Source organism: Nycticebus coucang, chromosome 5 (genome assembly GCF_027406575.1).
Source record: "Nycticebus coucang isolate mNycCou1 chromosome 5, mNycCou1.pri, whole genome shotgun sequence".
NCBI classification, from domain to species: domain Eukaryota; kingdom Metazoa; phylum Chordata; class Mammalia; order Primates; family Lorisidae; genus Nycticebus; species Nycticebus coucang.
The window spans coordinates 79,758,276-79,780,150 of record NC_069784.1 but is presented as its reverse complement, the minus strand read 5'-3'; the positions used below and the strand labels follow the sequence as shown (position 1 = coordinate 79,780,150).

Sequence of the window (21,875 nt, the reverse complement as noted above, 5' to 3'; positions counted from 1 at the left end):
GTCGTTTCTGATTGATGAGATCAGAGATTTACTCTTTTTTTCCTGGTTCATCTATTTTATTGACCTTTTCAAAAAACCAACTTTTTGATTTATTGATCTGTTGTATAATTCTTTTGTTTTCAATTTCATTTAATTCTGCTCTAATTTTGGTTATTTCTTTTCTTCTACTGAGTTTGGGGTTGGAATGTTCTTCCTTTTCCAGTTGCTTGAGATATCCCATTAAGTTGTTAACTTCCTCTCTTTCCGTTCTCTTGAGGAAGGCTTGCAGTGCTATAAATTTCCCTCTTAGGGCTGCCTTTGCAGTATCCCAGAGATTCTGATAATTCGTGTCTTCATTGTCATTTTGTTCCAAAAAATTTAGCAATTTCCTTCTTAATCTCATCTCTGACCCAGCTATGATGCAGTATGAGGTTATTTAACTTCCATGTTTTTGTATGAGTATGCAGATGCCTGTTGTTACTGAGTTCAACTTTTATTCCATGGTGTTATGAGAAGATGCAAGGAATAATTTCTACTCCTTTAAATTTACTGAGGTTAGACTTGTGACCTAAGATGTGATTGATTTTGAAGTATGTTCTGTGGGCTAATGAGAAGTATATGTATTCAGTTTTGTTGGGATGAAATGTTCTGTAGATGCCTGCTAAATCCAAATTTGGATGGTTAGGTTTAAATCTGAAATTTCTTTGCTCAGCTTCTTTTTGGAGGATTGATCCAACAGTGCTAAAGGAGTGTTAAAATCTCCAACTATTATGGAGGTGGAGGAAATCAAGTTGCTCATTTCTGTTAGAGTTTCTCTTATAAACTGAGGTGCATCATGATTGGGTACATAGATATTAATAATTGAAATCTCATCATATTGAGTATTACCCTTAACAAATATGAAGTGACAATTCTTATCCTTCCTTACTTTTGTTGGTTTAAAGCCTAGTGTCTCTACAAATAAAATTGCAACACCTGCTTTTTTCTGATTATCATTTGCCTGAAATATGGATGACCATCCTTTCACCCTGAGTCTATATTTGTCTTTTAAGGTAAGATGTGACTCTTGTATGCACAAAATATCTGGCCTAGGTTTTTGTATCCAGTCAGCTAACCTGTGCCTCTTTAGAGGACAGTTTAAGCATTCACATTAATGGAGAATATTGATAACTCTGGTAAAATTTTGGGTATCGAGTTTTTGAAAGTCCAGTGTACATTTTTACTCATTTCACAACTGTGGAAGTTGGAGTTTGATCAAAAGTTTCTGAGTGAGTTTACTTTTGTGGTAGAGGATTGGGCTCGTCATTATGGAGTTTAGGTCTGATAATATCCTGAAGAGCTGGTTTGGTTATGGCAAATTTCTTCAACATATGAATGTCATTAAAGTATTTAATTTCTACATCATAAATGAAACTCAGTTTAGCTGGATACAGGATCCAGAGTTGAAAATTATTTTGCTTTAGGAGATTAAAAGTCGATGACCACCCTCTTCTGGCTTGAAAAGTTTCAGCAGAGAGATCTGCAGTCATTCTAATATTCTTCCCTTTGTATTTAATGGATTTCTTATGTCTGCCTGCTTTCAGAATTTTCTCCATCATATTAACTTTAGTGAAGTTAATTATGATATGCCTGGGTGATGTCTTATTCGGATTGAGTTGTGCTGGGGTTCTGAAACTGTCTGCTATCTGAATTTCAGAATCTCTTGGCATGTCTTGAAAATTATCTTTCATAATTTCATGGAGAAGGGCCTCTGTACCTTGCGAGGCCACTTTATCACTTTCAGGGAATACAATGAGGTGGATATTAGTCTTCTTCAAATTATTCCAGAGTTCTTGAGAGAATGATCTGTTTTTGCTCACCATTTCTCTTCCTCTTTGAGAGAGAGTTTGGGAGTGTTCAAAGGCTTTGTCTTCAATGTCAGAAACCCTTTCTTCTGCTTTCTCCACTCTGTTCCTGAGTGCTTCTACTGTATTTTTCAGATCTTTGAGAGCTGCAAATTCTTGCTTCAGTGCATCAAAATCTTTGGTGGTTTTGTCTTTAAATTCATTAAATTTTTGAGACAACTTTTGAATATCTCCTCGAATTTCTAATTCCGACTTTTGAATTGCTCCTCAAATTTCTAATTCCAAATATTCCTCCATTTTATTAATCTTGTTTGCATTCCAAATTCTGAATTTGTTTTTTGACATCTCGGCCAGCTGTTTATGAATGGGATCTTCAGTTTCATCTGCCATATCTTTCCTTGGGGGGGGGGGTTTGATCTATTCTGGTTATTCATGTTACCAGAATTTTTCCGCTGATTCTACCCCATGATTGTTACACCATTTGATTTTTCCCCTGGAGCTTTTTCGAGGACCCGTACAGTGCTGTGGCCTGAGAAACTGGGGACCTGTTTGGTGTGGGACTAAGTGGTTCTGTCTTGTTTCCAGCTGGTCTCTGTTCGACCCTAGTGAAATAGTTACTCTGGGTTGAAGTCTCAGGGGGCCTGCATTTCCATCCCAGATCTGTTCTGTGGTGGTTCCCACCTGAGTAGATGCCCGGCCTCCTCTGGTTGCCCAGGGTGACAGGGGGTGTGGCTTCGTATTATCTGTGAGTGAGCTTTTTTGTTTGTATCCTTGGGGTTGCAGCTCACCTCCTCAGGGTTGATGTGCATTCTTCAACCTTCTCTCTTGGTGCAGCTCTAATCCACCAGGTTACTTGCTAAATTTCTGTCCTTTAACTCTCCTTCTGGACAGGAGCCTCTTCTAAAGGGCCATAGCTCAGAAAACAGAAGCCATCTTTTCATAGTGGTGATGTATAGCCCTTGCAGGAGAATCTGAAATATGTTCCTATGAGAAGTACAATGTCAGACTCTAAGGTTGCTTCAGAATTTAGGAAGACTTCTAAAATGTTATAAGAAGTAGAAGCTCCTCCATTACACCAGCATTTCCTCTACTCTAGCCCTCTGACTAAACCACCAGCACATCTCCATCTCCATCTTTCTTAAGGTTGCATAATTTTCCATGGTATACATTTACCACAATTTATTAATCCAGTCATGGGTTGATGGGCACTTGGGCATCTTCCATGACTTGGCTATTATGAATTGAACTGCTTTGAACAATTTGGTGTAAATATCTTTGTCATAAAGTGATTTTTGTTCTTTTGGATATACACCTAGTAGAGGAATTGCAGGATCAAATCGCAGGTCTACTTTTAGATATCTGAGTATTCTCCATACTTCTTTCCAAAAGGGACATATTAGCTTACACTCCCACCAGCAGTTCTCTTTTCGCCACATCCATGCCAACATTTGTAGTTTTGGGATTTTGTTATGTGAGCCACTCTTACTGGAGTTAGATGATATCTCAAAGTGGGTTTGATTTGCATTTCTGTGATGATTAAACATGATGAGCATTTTATCATGTGTCTGTAGCATGGGCCTACTTCTTCAGGGAAGCTTCTGTTCAATTCCCTTGTCCACAACGAAATGGGATTACTTGTTCTTTTCTCATTAATAAGTTTGTGTTCTGTGTGGATTCGGGTTATCAACCTTTGTCAGAAGCATAATCTGCAAATATCCTCTCCCATTCTGAGGGCTGTCTGTTTGCTTTATTTACTGTGTTGTTGGCTGTGCAGAAGCTTTTTAGTTTGATCACATCCCAGTCATGTATTTTTGGTGTTGTTTCAGTTGCCTGGGGGGTAAGGGGGTCCTCCTCATAAAGTATTCTTCCAGGCCAATTTCTTCAAGTGTTTTTCCTACACTCTCTCCAAGAATCTTTATAGTTTCATGCATTAAGTTTAAATCTTTTATCCAGTGAGAGTCAATTTTTATTAATGGTGGAAGGTGTGGGTCCAGTTTCAGTCTTCTACAAGTTGCCAGCCAATTCACCCAGCACCATTTGTTAAATAGGGAATCTTTCCCCCAATTTATATTTTTGATAGGCTTGACAAAGATCAAATGATGATAAGTGCCTGGGTTCATCTCTTGGTCCTCAATTCTGTTCCATACATCTACCTCTATATTTTTGTGCCAATACCATGCTGTTTTGATCACTATAGATTTATAGTATAGTTTAAAGTCTGGTAGCATGATTCTTCCTGATTTGTTTTTATTTCTGAGTAACATCTTGGCTATTTGAGGTTTTTTCTGGTTCCATATAAAACGAAGTACTATTTTTTCCAGATCTTTAAATTATGAAGGTGGTGCTTTGTTAGGGATTGCATTAAATTTGTAAATTGCTTTGGGCAATATGGACATTTTAACAATTTTGATTTTTCCCAGACATGAGCATTTTATGTTATTCCATTTGTTAACATATTCAGCCATTACTTTTTTTTTTTTTTTTTTTTGAGACAGAGCCTCAAGCTGTCACCCTGAGTAGAGTGTCATGGCATTACAGCTCACAGAAACTTCCCACTCCTGGCCTTAAGTGATTTTCTTGCCTCAGCCTCTTAAGTATCTGGGACCACAGGTGCCTGCCACAATACCCAGCTATTTTTTGTGTAGTTGTCATTGTTTTGGCAGGTCCAGGCTGGATTCGAACCTGCCAGTTCTGCTGTATGTGGCTGGCACTTTAGCCATGTGAGCTACAGGCACTGAGCCTATTCAGCTATTTCTTTTCTTAGAGTTTCATAGTTCCCTTTATAGAGATCTTTCACATCTTTTGTTAGGTAAATTCCCAAATATTTCATCTTCTTTAGCACAACTATAAAGGTAATAGAATCCTTGACCTTTTTTTTGGACTTCACTATTATTGGTATATATAAAAGCTACTGATTTGTGAGTATTGGTCTTGTATCCTAAAATGCTACTGTGTTCCTTGATCACTTCTAAGAGTTTTGTGGTTGAGTCCTGGGGTTTTCAGGTATAAAATTATATCATTTGCAAAGAATTAAAATTTAATCTCCTCTGACCCTATTGGGATATACTTGATCTCCTTCTCTTGCCTGATTGTGATGGCTAAGACTTCCATTACAATGTTAAAAAGCAGTAGAGACAATGGGCAACCTTGACTGGTTCCCAAGCTGAGTGGAAATATTTTCAATTTTACGCCATTCAATATGATATTGGCTGTGGGCTTGGTGTAGATGGCCTCTATCAGTTTAAGAAAAGTCCCTGCTATACCTATTTTCTTAAGTGTTCTGATCATGAAAGGATGCTGGATATTGTCAAAAGCTTTTTCTTTATCTATTGAGAGAATCATGGTCTTTGATTTTTAGTTTGTTTATGTAATGTAATATATTTATATATTTACATATATTGAACCAACCTTGAGACCCGGGGATAAAACCCATTTGGTCATGGTGTGTAACTCCTTTGATATGTTGCTGGATTCTGTTTGCTAGAATCTTATTGAATATTTGTCCATCTATGTTTATTAAAGATATTGGTGGATAATTTTCTTTTGTTATTGGGTCTTTTCATGGTTTAGGAATCTAGGTGATAGTTGCTTCATAGAATGTGTTGGCATGTATTTCCTCTTTTTCACTGTTTTGGAAAAGGTTAAGTAATATAGGTACTAGTTCCTCCTTAAAGGTTTGGTAGAATTCTGATATGAAGCCATGTGGTCCCAGACTCTTCTTTTTTGGGAAATTTCGAATAGTTGATTCTATTTCAGTACTTGATACAGGTCTGTTCAGTATTTCCAATTCTTTCTGATTAAGTCTAGGAAGTTGGTGTGCTTCCAAGTATTGGTCAATTTCTTTCAGATTTTCATATTTCTGGGAATAGAGTTTTTTGTAGTATTCATTAAGGTTTATTTGAATTTCTGAGGTGTCTGTTGTTATTTTACCTTTGTAATTTCTGACTGATGATATTAGGGACTTTAATTTTCTATTTTTGGTTAGGTTGACCAAAGGATTATCAATTTTTTTGAATTTTTTAAAAAATCAACTTTTTGATTCATTGATCTTTTGGATAATTTTTTTGTTTTCAATTTAATTTAATTCTGCTCTAATTTTAGTTATTTCTTTTCTTCTGCTGGGTTTGCAGTTGGAATGTTCTTCCTTTTCCAGTTGCTTAAGATCTCAATAAAGATATTTGAGTATAATTTATTTGGGAAGTAATCTCATGAAGAACTAGTACAAATGAAAAAATTGAGACAGGGAATGAAAGAAAAGAAAGTGATTAGAGAATGGTCTAATGAATAAATTACCTGAATGTACAATTGGATAGCTGATATAGCCTGTAACTTGCCTCAGAACTGATCCACTCTGTCCCTATCCTCTCCAAAGGAAATGAAGCTGGGGACTGTATCCACCACATCTGCCTGCCATTGGTTAAGTTCTACTCCAAGAATTTCAACCACCTGCTATTTTTGATGTGCCCGTATACTGCTGCTAGTGAACATCTCTTTGTCCAGAAATAGTCTTCAGAATGAGTGTTACAGGTTCTTGAAGAATAAAGTCATAGCCATATATGGATTCCTGGAGTATGAAGGGAATATGGAATTCCAACTATATATGCTATACTTAACTAATTGGCATATATGTTTATACCAGGAAGGGAATGAAACTAGGAGATGCAGTAAGTGAAGGAAATGAAGGCTAAATACTAGATTATAGTAAGAAACTGAAATAATGAGGCATTATAGAATTTAAGAGTAGGTAGAAGAGATTTATAAATATGAATGGAATCAAATAAATTATATATTAATCCATACATGCATTATATTCTGTTTGGGGAAATATCAAAGTTTAAAATGTCCTATACTCACATTGGAATTTACAATTATCTTGAGGGTTATATTTTAACATACGAGTTTTAGGAAACACAAACATTCAGTTAATAGATACCCTCTTTGAAAGCAGAGGCTGGTTGTACATTGTTAACTAGCATAGAAGAGAATGACCCTTACCAAGCAACAAAACAACTTTCTACTTGTGCACTCACTGGAAGGAACTGGTGACTTTCACATAGAACATACAGAGAGTCACAAAAGGAAAACTAAGTTTAGTAAGTTCAGAACAGTTGAAAAGATTTGCACTATTACTTTGCTCATGCTATGCTACTCAAAAAACAGGTAATGTACTTTTTGTATGCTTTATAAAACTAGTTAATTTGTACTTTCTTGGGTTTCAACTTGGTGTGTCCATTATAAGGATCTTTTAATCAAAGGAGATAAAACTTTGTCTTAAGCCTTGGTTGTATGGCCCATGAAAAACCTATCTAAAACCGTGGTTCTCAACCTCCCTACAGGCTGTATTAAAGGGTCACAGCACCAGGAAGGTTGAGAACCACTGATCTAAAAGAACACTAGATCTGTCCGAGAGATAACTGTTTCTTAGTTGCACATATTGGCGTGCCACTTTAGAAAAGAAAGATACATTTATGTGTAGAGGTAGATTTCCCAGAAAAGCAATTTACATCATGCTCTGCCAAGTATTTATCTGGCAGTCAATAAATGACACTGATGATGATGATCTGTTGGACTTACAGGAGCACCTGCAGGAGCTATCATGCCTGACTGATAAGCTGAGAAAAAATCAGCGAGAAGTAGAATTGGGACCAGGAGAGCTCTATGTAATAAACTGCCCAAAGCTTAGAGTCCATGTAAAAAGATTGAAGTTACTATTGGGGCTTGATTAATTGGAGATTCCAAATAATACTGTAAATCATAAATTTTTCCCATCTACTAAATAGATGTTGCTTAATAAATTCTTAACATTTTGCTTCCCCAAATCCTGACTTTCATTTAGCAAATGGCAAGAAAAAATCTACCAAAGTACAACTCAGCTTAACATAAAATGTTATCAACATGGAATAATTAAAATCACTATACATTAAGATTTGGCATCTTAATATATAAAATGCATTAATAAAATATTTTGGATGATGATGGCAAATGGAAGAGAAAAACACAAAACCAAAAAATAAGTTTCTTTGAAGAATTTCATGTGATATTATATTAAGATTTATGGGGACTAATTTTATGTTTTAGAGTGGAAAGAATGACTTATTGTTTTATCCTATGTTTTTGCGGTAGGGGATATCTGGAGGTATACTACTTTCCACAGTGTAAGACCTCATCAGTTTGCATTGGCTACATTAAACTCAGCAGGCTCAAAGGAAAGAAAGGGAAAAATTCTCACATAGCCAAATCACATAAAACTTCACTAGGAAAAAGAAAGTAACAAAAATTCAAAATAAAGCAAAGAGCTCAGGGAACATAGTTGAAACCAGTTTCATCTATAAATAAAAGTAGCAGTGCTAAGTTGCCCCAATTTATCCTGAAATGCTATTCTTTCATGACTGTCCATACAGCAACACTAAGTTTGACTCTTAGTAGCTTTAGAGAACACTCTTTGTACTCATTCTATTCTCTGTTTAATGATGAATTTCAAGTTGCTGGATACCTAGAGGAGCTTATTGCCATGGATACTGTGAAGAGTAATTGTTAAAATAGACTGTGAATGTTTATTTTTCTAAGTATTCATTTTGAATACTTGTTTACCATTCTTTTTATATTTGATTCACCTGTATAGTACCATTTACTCTCCATCCTGCTTTGTTTTTGCCATTGATACCAAAGCAGTGGTTTAGCTATTATAACTGAAATCATGTCACATAAAATGGATACTTTAAGTACTACCCCTGACATTGGTCACCTTCACTGTTGCATGACTCTCATCTCAGATTAACATTGGCATTAGATTTAATAAGGTAATAGAAAATTATTATCACAATAAATATGTCAATTCAAGGAAAGGTATGCATCATTGAAACATTACCTATTTTTGATGTTCTATTATTTTGTTGAATTGCTTTAACTATATAAATGCAGATCTTAGTAGCAAGAGTAAAACAAAACAGTAGGGATATTTAAATTGTATTGAAAGACTCTGGCTCAAGGTAGATTTCCTTCATCTAAAATCCAAACACAAGTCTTTTATTTTCTTTGTAGGGACTGGGTTTTTGATTTGACTCTCAGATTGGCTGTTACTGGTATAAGGTACAAGGAAAATAAAATACTTAGGAATATGCTCAGGAATCAGTAGAATCAACATTGTCAAACTGCTCACACTGCCCAAAGTGATTTACAGATTCAGTGCAATCCCCATCAAAACACTGACATTATATTGTACAGATTTAGAAAAAAACAAATACTGTTTGTTTGGAACCCAAAAAGATCCTGAACAGCTAAAGCAAAGTAGAGCAAAAAGAAAAATCTGGAAGCATTTCATTACCAGACCTCACATGATACTACAAGGATCTAGTACTGATACTAGATCAAAAAAAGAACCATAGACCAACAGAACAGAACAGAGAACCCAGATATAAAACCATCCACCTACAACCAACTAATCTTTGACAGAGCAGACAGCAGCATACATTGGCGGAAAAAACCTTATTTAATAAATGTCTTGGAGAATTGGAAAACCACACGCAGAAGAATGAAATTAGAACCATGTCTCTCACCACTCACAAAATTTAATTCAAGATGAATAAAATAATTAAATGTAAGGAATGAAGCCATAAGAAATTGACAAGAAAATGTAGGATTAAGTTAATAGGCCCTTGCACAGTAAAGGAAATAATAAACAAAGTAAATAGACAACCTACAAAATGGGAGAAAATATTGACAAACTATACAAGGAGAAAACGAATATCCCCATTAAAAAGGGGGAAAAAGACAGGAACAAAAGTTTTTCAACAGAAGGTAGACAAATGGCTACCAAACATGAAAAAAAAGTGCTCAATATCACTAATTATGAGAGACATTCAAATTAAAATCATAATGAGATATCACCTTACTCCTGTCAGAAGGGCTATTAATAAACAGTAAAAAAACAATGGATGCCAAGAGCAAGGCACATTTATACACTGTTGATGGTTCTGCAGATTAGTGTGACCTCTGTGGAAAAGGGTTAGGAGATGTTTCAAAGAACTAAAAGTGAACTTAGCATGTGGTCCAGTTACCTGACTTCTGGGCACCTACAAAAGTAAAAGAAGTCATTTTATCAAAAATCCAACTGCCCTTGAATATTTATTGCAGCACAATTCATAATTGCAAATATGTGGAATCCACCTAACTGCCCTTCCATACATAAGTGGATTAACAAAATGTGATTATACATATATATTAAAGTTATATATATATTATGCTGTCTGCCCTTCCATACATAAGTGGATTAACAAAATGTGATTATATACACACACACACACACACACACATACACACCATGGAGCACTACTCAGCCATAAAAAAAATGAATCAACATCTTTTGCAGCAACTTGAATGGAACTGGAGACCATTATCCTAAGTGGAGCATCTAAAGAATGGAAACATAAAGACTATGTACTTTCTAATCACTTGGAACTACTCAGTGGACACATGTGGACAGAGACAAGTAAAAGTCATTAGAAAAGTAGAAAGAGGAAGGATGAATGAAAGGACGAGTCAAAAACCTACCTATTAGTACAATGAACATTATTCAGGTGATGGACACACTAACCGCTTTGATTTAAGCTTTATAAAAGCAATCCATGTAATGAAAATATTTGTGCCCTCTTAATACTTTGAGACTAAAAAGTGAAATTCAAGCACATGAAGTATAATTGGATAGAATTGTGCTAAAATCCTTTAGAACGTAAAAAATGTATTTTATTAATTATTGTTACTACTATAATATTAATAAAATATATCCACATGTCAATTTCTTCCATGTCCATTCACAAATAGTTCTTCTGTAGCATCCCAACAACTCTGTGAAATAGATAAAAAATGTACAAATACATCTGTATTATAGATAAAAATGAATTATACAAGACCTCATGTTAACATATGTAAAATTCAGGATTAGAATCTCAACCAGAGTCAGGCAATACCCTTGGTTTAAGCTAGTTACACACCAGTTACACACTAGTTAACCTGGAAAATGAGGCACTGACATATATACTACAGGAATGGATGTTTAATAACAAAGGATAAGTCTTTTCTTAAACTATGTCTTTTCACCAAAACAGTTTCAAAATAGTTTGGTTTGCCTTCATAATATAATATATTTTCATCATATTAGAACCATCTACACGTGTGATATCTGGTACATCGTAAATGTAGATTTTTGAACAAAGGGATGGTTAGATGGCTGGAAGAAAAGCTACTAGATTGCCTGCTCAGCTAGGTAACCGCATTAAAATAAAAACAACCTTAGGATTTTGGCATGTAGAATTATGATGGGATTATATACATGAATAATAAAACCTAGAAATTATTTCTTTCATATAAAGAAATTACTATCGAATTTTACATTATAAACAGTGACCAAAATTTATTTATTTCTGAACTCCATTTCTCATAAAAAATTCAATATATCTAGGTTGGCATCTGAGAATATACAAATTAACATACTCAAGTTTATGCTAATACAGGCTGCCTGTGGATTGTTTTGAGAGCTATGCTAACTTAGTACATAGCTCTAATTGCTAATTGGAACAGTCCCTTTTGAAAATTTCTCAATAAACTTAAGATGAAGCATTTAGATTATACATCTAGAATTGCTCAACTGATTTCTTTACCCCTGCCAGAAGTCTTCTAAGGCCAGTTGAGTATTGCTATAATGTAAAAATATTAAGAACACAACCTCAAACTTGTGTTGAGTATTTGACACATGCAAGCCTTTAGAATGTAAGACACAGCTCTTGTTTTAAAATGCCAAGGTTAAAACCTGGCTCTCTCTTTTACGTATATCTCCTCAGGCACATTACTTCTCTCTTCTTCAGTTTCTTTATTTGTACTAGTGGAAAAAGTAGTAATATTTCCTTTTTAAGATTCCTGTGACAGTAAAATGAATTAATTCATGTAAAGTTGACATATTATGAGCTCTTAATCAGCAAAATTTTCTCTCCCCAAATCTATGTTCTTTTCTTTCATTCCTCTAATGTCCTGGGGATGTTTAATCATTAGAGATACATAGAAATCTTAATGCTTAATAGGACTTTAAAATTGATTAGCTAAGCCCCTTTATTTGAGAGATAAGATTGCATCAACTAGAGAGGTTGTTTGAAATCACTCAACTGACCTGAGAGAAATAGAACTAAAGCTCCAAATACTGATGATTCCTTATATTTATCTTTCACAATACCTTTGTAAACCCTACTCATTTCCTAGGCTTAATCCCAGAGCCATATATGATGAGCAATTTTTTTTTTCCTTGAGAGATATGTGTAGAATCTTCAGGTTCTAGAGTGAGAATGAGTTTTTAAACACCCTAAAATTAGGAATACACTACAAGCCAGCATCCCATTTTCTTTAATAAACAAATATTTGTTATGCATTTATTTACTAGGTAAATAAAAATTAACCAGGCAACCCTCAGCCATTTTACTGAGGGCAAACCCATTCTCATCTGTTTCCTTGATTACATAGGTGATACAATATAGAAATGACTGACACATTTTTAGAAAATAAAGCAATTCTTGTGAGAAAAGAGCTAATGACTGAAATTTCTCTTTCACAAGGAATAAAAAATATTTGAACTATCCATGTGAAATATTCTTCCTTTTGCTGTTCTTCATTTTGTCTGTCATCAATTATCTTAAAAACATCAATTAAGTAAATTTTATTGATTATCAATCAAAATTGAATACACCTTTTATTGTGTCAAATACTTAAAAGAAGTGTTCACCAAAGTGTCATAGGCAATGGAAAGTTGATATTTAGTACTTTTTCAAAAAAGATTTTTTTCAAGAATCTCAAACCTGTGTTTCATGAGACCCACAAGAATAAACTTTTTCTACTAAATACACTAAAATGACTTTAATTCAAGTCTTAAAATTCATATACAAAGCTATACATATGCTTAGGAATATAACAAAAATGTCATTGGAGTTTTATCCTTTTTATGATATACTATATGAGAATATAAGAAGAAGAAAAAGAGATACAATTCTTGGATTTGAAATTTGGAAAAGAGGTCAGAATTCTTCTATTCTATGTATGCCATTTTATAGACAGGTAATTAATAAAGAAATACACAATCTAGATATAATAGCAACTGATAAATATTTGCATATATGTAAAACACTATTATCTATATGCATTACAGTGAACATGCTAGCTTTTTAAATAGTTTATATGATAAATTTCAGATTTTAAGCAAGGGCAGTATAACATTTTTTGATATATGAAGTATAAACCATCTACTATATGCAGTAGGTTCTCTTTAATATCAATAATAGGTTCTTGGAAACTGACACTTTAAGGAAACTGACATCAAAACCAGTTGAGTTTTGTGTTTACACCAATAACTCTTGTATAAACAAAATTTAACTTTCTGCAACATATTTCAGGTCATAAGACAGCAACAAATTTCTAAATACAGACAAAAACACTGCTAGTATTAAACATTGAAATAAATTGGGTTATACATACATTTTAGAAAGATTAATTTATAAAGTAAGATAATTATTTACCCAATTATTCTAGTTCGAAGTCATGGTGGCCACAAATCAGGGCCTACGGGAGGCACCCTCTCTGGGTGGGACAGTAATCCCACACTCACCGTCACTCACAATGGGATAATTTAGACACATGGATTAATCTAATGTGCACATATTTATAATGTGGTAGGAATCTGGAGGATTCAAGGAAAAATACAGACAGACATGGGGAGAACATGTAAACCCACATAGACAGTTGCCCTAATCTGTAATAGATTTCTCCTACCATCAATGTTTCAACAAATAATATTGAACACAATGATATTATGTGAAGATCTTCTATACTTAACAAATGATTTTAACAAAAATATATTAGTTGAATATATATTATATAAGATACTCTAATATATATATTTAGCAACAGATTAATATGTACAATAAAGTTGTTTATAATCTTTGACTTAAACAAATACAAAACTGATCTTTTTGTAAACATTAATGGAATAATCCTGATACAAAAATTTAAATCTTAGCATCAATTTTCAACCTTAGTTTTTCTCTTAAAATTTAGTATTAATTTCTAGAGTTTATCTGGAAAAGCAGAACAGCCATAATAGCCAACACAATATTGAAATAAAAAAAAAAAAAGTGAGAGGACTGACACTACACAACTACAAGACTTATAAAGATAAAACAACAAGAACATTTTGGCAAATGAGTAGACAAATGATCCATGGCACAGAATCAAGAGCTCAAAAATTGGTGTAAATACAGTTAGCTGCTTTCTTTTTTATAGAGGAGGAAGGCAATTCAAAGAAAAAAAAGATAGTATTTTCAAAAATTGGTGCTAGAGCAACTGAAAACTCACATTAAATATTCATTGTTCAATCTAAGACTGACTTATACCTTTAAGAAAAATTAAGTCATAGACCTAATTTGAAATACAAGAATATTAATATCCTAGGAGACAATCTAGATGACTATAGGTTTGGTTCTGATTTTTCCAGATATAATACCAAATGCACTATCCAAGAAAGAAAAAAATGATAATATTGACTTCATCAATATTAAGATACTGCAAAAGGTACTAAGACAATGAAAAGGTAAGCCGTTAGTCCAGGGCAAAAGATTTCTTAAAGAATGTGGATTTTCAATACAAAATATACAAAGAACTCTTAATACTCAATAATAAAAACAAACAACCTAGTCATAAACTGGACAAAACATCAGACCAGATAACTCACCAAAGAAGAGACACAGATGGCAAATAAGCGTGTGAAAGGATGCCCAGCATCACTGGTCAGTAGGGAATAGTCCACTAAAATAACACTGAGATATCACTCACATCTAGTGGAAAGGCTAGAATCCAGAGCACCAACAACACCAAGTACTGGTGAGAATGTGGAGCAAACATAACCCTTATTCATTGCTTATTTTGGGAGGTCAAGGATCCTGGTTCCCTGAACCCAGTTGACCTGGTTCAATCACTTGGCTGAGCTAGAAAATGCAACAGAGACATGGGCGTAATCGAAAAGAAAAAAATGAATGGCAACTGAAAATAAAACTGGAGAAGCACAAGCAGCATGAATAGAGTGTAAAAGTAACCTGTGCAAATTTCAGTGTAACAAAAACAAATTTTATTTAAGAATAAAGGGAAAGTTTAGAGCACTTTCAAAGAGAGCTACCAGTGGGTCCCTCTCCTGAATGAGAACAGGTAAGGGAGATGACACAAGGCAGTACAGAGGTGTAAATACCCTCTTTCTCTCCATTTGAAATTGGTTGCAGCTCTTTCTTTGGCCTCTCTGGGTCTCCAGGCATTATTGCCTATAGAGTGCTAGCTGTGAGGTGGCAGGGCCTCCACAGCTTGGGAGAACGTCCAGGGGATGAATCCCCCTTTACTGACCCTCCTCAAAAGATAACATATTTTTTCTAAGCTTCAACTTTTCACCCAGCAGAAGAAAAACATGTTTTCCTTAAAGCTTGAGCTTTTAATGTCACAGCTGCACTTCAAAGCAGTCACATACATTTCCCAGCTAATCTTGTAGATGTGTAGTATTGCCCATATTTTAGAGGTCACACACTAATAATACGTTATATTTACCTAGGAATATGTGCATGTTTTTCTTCTCATAATTAAGTTGAAAATGTTTCTTACCTCCTCGAAAAACAACTTTGTACTGCCTCCTTGAAAATAAAGCTGTTCGGGCACTCCATTTTTCTCTTATGATAACAGAAAGATATCCCAGACCCCCTGATCCCATCTTTGCCTTTCAATTCCATCTCTGTCTCTCATGTCTTTGTCTTTCATGTTTTATTTCATCACTTCCCACCAATCCCTCTCTGGTTCATTTGCTTTTCATGGATTGGTGAAAATTGCCCTTTTAGTCATTGGTTACCTAGGTTTGCCTCATGCTTACATTCTTTCCCCTTTTCTTAGTAAGAGCTGATGAGTGGTAAATGTTCCTATGGGCCCTCCAGACTTCCTTGTTCAGCCAGCCAGGCTTTCCTCCCATCCCTCTTCAATCTCTTATTTTTGTGTCCCTTCTTTCTTTTTTTTTTTTTTTTTGAGACAGAGCCTCAAGCTGTCACCCTGGGTAGAGTGCTATGGCTTCACAGCTCACAGCAACCTGCAACTCCTGGGCTTAAATGATTCTCTTGCCTCGGCCTCCCAAGTAGCTGGGACCACAGGTGCCTGCCACAACACCTGGCTATTTTTCGGTTGTAGTTTTCATTGTTGTTTGGCAGACCCAGGCTGGATTCGAACCTGCCAGCTCTGGTGTATGTGGCTGACATCTTAATCACTTGAGCTACAGGAGCTGAGCCCTTTGTGTCCCTTCCTACTGGTGGGTATAAAAATTGGCACAGCTACTTAAAAAAGATAGTTTGGCAGTTTCTTATAAAATAAAACATGCTTTTACAATACAACCCAGCAACTGTGCTTCTTAGTTTTTACTAAAAGGAGTTGAAAGCTTATGTCTACACAGAAATCTGTGCATGAATGTTTACAGAAGCTTTGTTTATAATTGCAAATCTTGGAGGCAACCAAAATGTCCTTCAGTAAGTCAATAAAAAAGTAGCGTACATCCATACAATAGCAATAGCAATAGTGTTACAAACAAATGAGTTATAAAACCATTAAAATACATAGAGCGATCTTAAATGCTTATTGCTAGGCAAAAAGAAATCAATCAAAGAAAAAAATGCATAATCCATGATTTCAATTACATTATGTTCTAGAAAAAGACAAAACTATGGGGATAGTAAAAATATCAGTAGTTGTTAGGGGTTTGTGAGGAGGGAGGAGGCACAAGTTTCCTGCGCAAGTTTCAGTGTAACAAAACAGAGAGAAATTTAGAGCCATAAAACAATTCCATGTGAAACTGAAATGGTAGTCACATGTTCCAAGACCCCTAAAATGTACAATGCAGAGTGAACACTAGGTATGCTGTGAACATTAGTTAATACTAATGTTCATACAGATTTCTTTTTTGTAACAAATTTACCACCTTATGAAGATGTTAACAATAGAGAAAACTGAGACATGAGGTGGTAGTTAACAGGTAGATGGAAACTCTACTTACCCCTCTATTTTTCTATAAACTTTAACATGTTCTGAAAATATAGTTGATTAACTATAAACAAAAATAATGTGAGGCCTATTCTTAAAGAGAAACAAATAAAAATATTTTTAACCTTAAAATATCACTCATTAAATTCCTTAATTATTTTCTATAAAATTTTTTAAAATGTGCTATGGAAACCTTTCTAAACCACAGAATTATTCCTAGTACCTCCAGAAGACTATGGTTGATAAAGAACTTTAGGAGAATTTGGACACACACACACACATACACACGTGTGTGTGCACACAAACTAAGTGTAATAACAATGAAGAGTCATGTTTGGACAATTTTTATAAGTTTATGCAATAGAATATACTAAAAATATTCAGAAAATCAGTAGGATAGTTTGAAGGGTTTGTATAATTAAGCTCAAACAGTGTTGGAAATTTAAATAAATACCTCCAAAGACCCAATCAAAATTGGATATTTTATTGTTTTTTTTTTCACAATTTTAAAACTTTTTATTGATAGAAAGTACAAAGTTTAGGGAATAACTACTCTTAGGTATGTTTATTTAATGAAGATTTTATTTCTCCTGATCCAGGAAAGCCACATAGTTCCTTCTTCAAGGATAGGATGTTCACTGGATAGTCCACAGAAATAATGCCTTCAAGGATAGGATGTTCACTGGATAGTCCACAGAAATAATGCCTTCAAAAATGACTTCTGATGATGGTATTTCCTCCTCTATGCTTTAATTAAAAATAAGTTATTTACACTTTCATTATAGCTCTTTGGAAATCTGAGGTATTACTTCTCCCTTTTATTTTTGAATCTTGGTCCACGTAGACTCCATTATTTTGGTGGATTGAATGTTTGCTGACCCGAGGGTCACTGAAATGTGGTTTTATTGCTTTACTGACCAATATGTAGTATCGTCATAATGCCTTTGGAGCAGAAAACAAACAGTGTTTGTCTAGTTCTTTGCTTTTACTGCTTGAAAATATGGCTCAATTGCCTTCAAACTCATTAATTTTCTGTGCTCTTCAATGAAATGTTGTCCCATATAACACCTGAACAAGAGTGAATTATTTTACTTCAGAAAATGAAGAGAAATAGTCTTGCCCTATTGAACTTTTAGTATAAACCAACTGCTCCTTGAAATGCTTAATGATTACAGAAAAGTCACAGGGAATCACCAGGCTAGATATCTTTTAGAAGACTAAATAAAAAAGACAGGCAATTAAAAACAAATTCAGTTCTTGGTTTCCTGCTCCGTACCTTGGCTCACTCTGAGTTCGCATTTCATAAGCAGCAATGCAGGACACTAAGCTGGCCATAGCCTTTGTCCATACAAGATACCCATCATATAATTTTCACTGCAAAAATCTCAGCAATTGAAAATCTTCAACCTTAACCTAAGATCCAGAACAAAAGTTGATCTCTGCTCAACTACTAACTTTATGATAGATGTGAGTGAAGAATGATATGAAATTTGTGTGACTGTAAGCATATGTGTGATAAGCCTTTTATATATAAGAATATATCAGAAAGTTCCTCGGTGAAAATACTTTAAGATTAGCTTTTCTTCTTTATAAATTTTCTCCAAATATTTAATAATTCCAAGTTCCTAGACACACATCAGTTGTATTGTCTATAAAATTAGTTGAACTTTCAAACTTCCCTCTTCTTTTTTTTAAATGTACTGCTTATAATTTCTGTTTTCCTCAGACCCATGTATCATCCTTGCTTTACCTATGAAAAATTTAGAGTAAAAATGAAAGCCATTATGATTTTAATTTTTATTTAAATGAATCAAATAATTTAGAAATGCCCCCTATGGTTATGTATTTTGTGTACTGGTCAACTCTACAAGTATTACTTATTCTAATTCTATACTCTCTCCCTTCTTACCCCCAGAGTTGTGCTATTTGTAATTTCTACACCAAAACTTAGTTGTTTTTTGAATAGAATCCTTTACATGGCATCAGCATGGATAAAGTTATCAATCATCAGATATTGGGAACTTATTTCACTTGTGCTTTATGGCATAAAGCACCTATCCAGTATCCATTTTTTATAACTTCCCTTGAAACATAACTATGCTTGATCTACAGCCATCTATATCCCTTATTTCCCAGCTTTATTTGAAGATTGATAAGATCAAGGAGATATAAGGAGAATCACCCAATTGGCTTTCTGAGAAAGTTCTTTAAAGAAAGATAACGTTTTTTTCATGAGCTTTTCTATTTGAAACAAAAATGATGACTGAAGCTACAAAGGAAAACAGGTAACCACAAGATGTGCTTGACAATAGAAACACTGTAGTAAAAATGATGGATGCAAGAAAAAGAAAATGAAGCATTGATGATATCACGGAACTTTCCTAGCAGTTAAGGGCTCTCTGTCTTAGAATTCTTTTACATGAGAAAACTGTAAACCTTTACCTTTTTATGTAATTTATGTTACTTTTATAGGTGACAAATATAATTGCCAATGCGTATAGCATTTCTTATGTTTGTAATATCTGAATCACTTAATTATGTAAACTATAAAGTAGCCAGCACATTTTGGGCAATATATAGTTAATCAGTCAAAATGGATATTACTGATACAGTTGGAGAGGAGAATTATTTTTAAGTAATTCTCAGCATTAATGTGTTTCTAATTTCTCAACAGAATCATGACTTAGCTATAAATCTATTTCTTTCTTTTTTTTATTTAGCTATAAATCTATTTCTTTCTAGCACTGCAATATAGATGGGGAAATAAAATCAAAAGTATTCACAGATATTTATTTATTTATATTTATATTTTAAAGTTTTGAAAATTATATACCAGAGCTGACACCTGGTTGGTCTCCATTTTCCTTTTCTCCTCTATTAAAGTCTTTCCTTGTCCCTAGACTGGCCTCCTCTTCTTTCTTGCGGACCCTGACCATGGTTCTATGCCAGAACCTCTCATATTTTTGCTGCATTGGCTATGAAAGGAGGCAGTGAGACCAGTCCAGGGACCACCTGAGACTTGAGCGGCCTTCCTTCCAAACACCACTGCACACCAATTTCTAAGGACTTAGTAAGTTGCAGAAAGGGACTCCTCCTTTTCCTCTGGGAACTCCTGTTCCTCTTGCATTCATTCCCTTTTCCATTCTTTGACTACTCTGAAAATCCTAGTACTAGGTTGGGATTTGCCCCAGGATCTGGGATCAGTGTCCCAATCCCCCTAACACCTTCCCTTGGGACGCCTAAGGGACAGGGTTGGGAGTCTCCAGACTTTGTCCTCTTGGTTCTATGGGTGACACAGGGATGCCTGCCTCCACACTGGCGAGCCTCAGCCCCCATTCCTCCTCCTTACCTCACATGCAGTGGCAGTCATACATTCTGTCCTTCCTCCATAACACTCCGGGCTGAACATGCACTAGATAATGGAAAGCAATACCCTGAGAATGGAGCCTTGGATTTCAACATTCTCAGTGATGGTCACAGTTCCATAACCCAAGTCAGCAAGTGGTCTGGTCTGGGGTCCCCTATCTTTAAGCTTTCTTCTTCTTTTGGGGTCATCCTTCACTCTGTCAGACCTGTATCACCTTTCAAATTCTCCTTTTCAGTGAATAGCTGCCACCTCAACCTTCCACCTCTGACATAGACTTCAACCCCACTGATCATTTTGTCCTGCACTTTATGCCTCTCCATCTCCTGAAACTTCTGCTCCCACTTGGTCCCCAACTCCTACAATTCCAACCTTTCCACTACCTTATTTCCTTTTTCCTCCCTCTCCGCCTGACCCCTTTTCTCTTCTACACACCTGTTCTTGGAAACAGCCTCCAGAAGCTATTTTACCCTCACATAAAGTAGTGGGAGCTGAAGGTGTTATCAGAGTCCATGTCCCCTTTAACCCAGAAGATCTACTCCAAACTAAAAAAATACCTTGGGTCCTTTTCTTTTTTTTTTTTTTTCTTTTGGCCGGGGCTAGGTTTAAACCCGCAACCTCTGGCATATGGGACTGGCGCCCTACTTCTTGAGCCACAGGCGCCGCCCAACCTTGGGTCCTTTTCAAATGACCCTATCCAATTCACAAAAATTTCAGTATTTAACCCAGTCTTATGACCTCTCATGGCAAGACATTAACAGTGCTTTTCTGTACCACTACTCTTGAGGAAAAAACCCATATCTGGACTGTAGCCACAGCCTTCACATACATCTTAACTGATATGCCAACCTCAACCCCAAATCTGAGGCTGGAAGGCTATACCTAAACACCCACTTTATTTCTTAATCAACCTCAGATCTAAGAGAAAACTTCAGAAACTCAATGAGGAACCTAGACTCCTCAAAAGGAATTAGTTAAGCTGGTCTTCAAGGTCTATAACAACAGAGAAGTGACCAAGCCTAAGCAGCCTAGGTACCAGATGCTGGCTCTGCCCTTCAGGGACAGAGAAAGGAATCTACCAGGCAACCTAACCACCTGGCTCATTCCTCACAGCCTCCAGGTGCTTGGTAGAAGTGTGGCAAACATAGCCACTGGGCCCACCACTGCCCTAATCCTCAAGCTCCATTCAGACCCGACCCAGTTTGTAGTGTCCAAGGTCACTGGAAAGGCAAGTGTCCCTGGGCTGCAGGGCCTGGAGCCACCCTTTCCATAACAGTGACTAAGCCAGGAACAAGCCACCTGAACTCCTGGGACTAACAACTGAAAACTAAAGGGGCCCAGGCTCTCAGGCTCTCGTGGGTTATCATCTGATTTGCAGAGCCCCAGGTTGTCTTCTGGTTGCCAGTAAGAAAATTTCCTCCCTCTCAGACATGGAGACCACACTCTTGTGACTGCCTCATTTTCCAAGACTGCCATGTTTCTCTTCCATTTCTGTGGTTGGAGTTGATGGAGTCCCACTTAAAACTCCAACTCTAACCTGTCAGTTAGAACACCTGACATTCCCCCATTCTTTACCAACATTCCTAAATGACCTAATTCCT

The 21,875-nt window shown here is 35.5% G+C and overlaps 1 pseudogene; it reads right to left on the bottom strand.

The window, feature by feature from the left end:
* Positions 1-19,846, bottom strand: part of LOC128585528 (S-methyl-5'-thioadenosine phosphorylase-like) — a 40,911-nt pseudogene extending 21,065 nt beyond the window's left edge.
* Positions 19,847-21,875: the final 2,029 nt, after the last annotated feature.